The sequence below is a fragment of the Neopelma chrysocephalum genome, unplaced genomic scaffold (genome assembly GCF_003984885.1).
Source record: "Neopelma chrysocephalum unplaced genomic scaffold, ASM398488v2 Primary Assembly neopelma1_148163, whole genome shotgun sequence".
Taxonomy (NCBI): Eukaryota; Metazoa; Chordata; class Aves; order Passeriformes; family Pipridae; genus Neopelma; species Neopelma chrysocephalum.
The window spans coordinates 1-2973 of NW_020933470.1; the positions used below are offsets into that span (position 1 = coordinate 1).

The following is a 2973-nucleotide window of genomic DNA, read 5'->3' on the forward strand; positions in this document are numbered from 1 at the left end:
TGTAATCAGGAATGCTTTTGCTTGCTTTGATGAAGAAGCAACAGGTATGTGGATAAAATAACAGTGCACGTGTATTACTTCTACTTACTTCTGTAACAGTAAATACTTGTGTACATAGAAATCATGAAGAATTTTTTAACTCTCAAACTTCTAGTTTCTGCAAACTAAAAATCATGCCTGTATCCTCATCAGGTAACTCTACCTTTTCAATCTCTATAAAAATTCCAAATTTCTGTCAGTTCAGTTCTGTTGTTCATGACAGGAGAAAGTAAAAAAGATGTTGATGAGGAACCAGGGTCTTAAATTATTACCAACCTAAAATTCAGCTTCAGGGCAACTTTATATGGGGAATCCTTGTTTTCAAAGCTGTTGTGCTTTTATGAAGAACTTGTTTTCTGTCAGCAACTTTTATCCACCTTCCCTCTGTTAAGCTGAATTCAAGGGAGAAGAAAATGAATACAAGAAAAATCTTGTGTGATTCACAAGAGTGCTGACGGAAGCAATCACAAGTTATACAAGGCTGCTTGTTTAATAAGCAATGCCAAAAACGTACTCTTTGCAGTCTAGTAAACCTGAGTTCTGTCATTGATTTAAGATCAATTTGAAATTTTTGGAATATTTCAAACTTCCCTGTTTCATGCACTTGTTGAACATAGGTAGTCAAGTTCCATGACTTTTTTTTTTATCATTTTCATTAGGAATGTTCAAAATGAATGGATCCCCTTTGTAATTTTTAAAATATAGAGTTGTTAGAAGGCTCTTGGTACTACTGGGAGTATAGCCCTGCTGTTGGGAAAGAGGGCCAACATGAATACTGACAAATTTTTATATTCTTTGGAACACCACCGGGAAATCATAAAATGGCCTTTACTTGAACTAGTGAGACCTGGCAAACCAAGATGTGTGATTGGATTGAATGCTTGTAATTAGCTGGCAGTTTTAGTAATAGTCTTTAATGGCTTTGTTTTCATTTGGCAAACAAAGACTGTAGGTGTCTTTAATTGAAGGAAAGAATTCAAAGAAAGAAGTTATCACCCGTGTATTAGCAGATAAATGTAAAAATTCCTCCTTCTTATGTTTTCGTGTGTTGTTTCCAGGGTTCATCCAGGAAGACTACCTGCGGGAGCTGCTGACGACAATGGGAGACAGGTTCACGGATGAAGAGGTGGACGAGCTGTACAGAGAGGCACCCATCGACAAAAAGGGGAATTTCAACTACATCGAGTTCACACGCATCCTGAAACATGGAGCAAAAGACAAGGATGACTGAGCAAATCCATGGATACCTGCAGATTATCTCTACACTCATGTTTATTTTTAAGGGTTTATTCCTGATAGAACTTGTTGCATGCATTTAGCTTTACAGCTTTTGCCTTTCTCAATGTATTTATCTATTCCAGGCCATTTAGGCATATTTGCACCTGTGTAATCAGACTGGAAGTGGGGAAAATATTGTGAGGAAAAGGAAATGGGGACGAACATCCCTGGAGTTGATACTCCAGGAAAATAATCTCAATATTTCTGGTTTAGCTGGATTTTTACATTTTTGTAATAAATGCCATTTTGAAATAAAGATTGCTATATAGATAAAATACCTCAAAATCTTTTGTGAAGAATGACATTTCTATTGTGCATTTACAAATGCAGGTGTGTTCATTGTATTTTACTTGCAGTTGCAAGTCAAGTTGAAAAACTCGTTTTCATACTGTTTTGTTCAGTGTCACAGGGTTCTGAAATGCTCCTAGCAGGATGTGCTGGCATCTTTAAAAATGCAGCTGTAGCTGTAGAAGTCTTTCAGGTTTCTGAAGTGGGATCTGACTAGTGTAAGTAGTTAACCAAAGAAGTGGTAAGGGAAGACTGTTACAGTTGCCTCATGGCCAGCAGAGAACATCTATGATTCTTAAGCAGATATCATGCCCAGCTGTTGTTTTCTTTTAATACTGATGGAATAGCAATATTTTCATGTCAAAGTGTACATTCCTCTTTGCTAAATCTTTATGCTGGCAATAAGTGGGAATTAGGCATATTTTTCCTTCAGCTGAAGGAAGCTTGTGTGAAGGAATCCATGCTGGCACTAATTAACAGCAATACATGGCCACAAAACCTATATAAAGCTTTATTGTTCTGCAGCTAATGTATTTGCATGTGAGAATGTGAGCAGAGGATTACTTGGTAAAACCCTATATGTGCTAAGTTCCTCTCACTTTTTAAAAGATCGTACATATTCCTCAGCTATATTGATAAGATGACTTTTAACCAAGCACAGTCATTCATTCAAAACCGGTTGTGCTGATGCTGTTGTCTCAAATACGAAGAAAGGGGGAAGGTTTTTCTGTTAGTTCTTCATATGACCATGTCCTATGTGCGTCACTCTCTTGGCTACTGCAAGCTGGAAAGCCTAAGAAGAATTTATTTTGCCTGTTTATCATTTAAAATGATGACTAGAAAGCATGTCCTGAGCTATATCACATGACTTAAGACCACAAGGAATAGGAGTTTTACTTCAGCACAAGAGTGTGTGAAGGCTCTGACAGCTTATACTGTAAGGTGGGTTTGTCTCTCATGTGTTAGCACAAAGGCTTGGTTACTTAATCTTGCTTGTGTTCCCAGTATGGCAGCTCTGGAAGATACTCTGGCATTAGGTTTGTAAATAAGTTGACAGAGTATACACAGTTAGCATATACTTTGATTATTTTTTTATTTTTTTATTCCTTGGTGGTTTCTTTCACTTCTGGGCTTAATTAAAAGGAGTTTTCAACCATTATCTTCCCAGTTTTGTGTTTTATCTGCCAACGAACTTAGCCTCAAGTTTTCTTCTACGCAGACTTATGTTCTCTGCTACACTACTCCAGGTTGCCACAGCTGGTCCTTTTTTTTCAAAAGTTTGTTTTTTAACTATTTTGGTGTTCTTCAGTAATGGCTGCTGAGGTATTTCTTCATGGGATGCCTGCAAGGTTCTAGCAACAGCTGATA

General features: G+C 37.3%; 1 long non-coding RNA gene across 1 annotated transcript; it reads left to right on the forward strand.

Annotated features, from left to right (window-relative positions):
* Window positions 1–2764, forward strand: LOC113962350. Its single transcript, XR_003532522.1, has 2 exons — window positions 1–44; window positions 1098–2764. It is a non-coding gene; the product is annotated as an uncharacterized LOC113962350 (long non-coding RNA).
* Window positions 2765–2973: the final 209 nt, after the last annotated feature.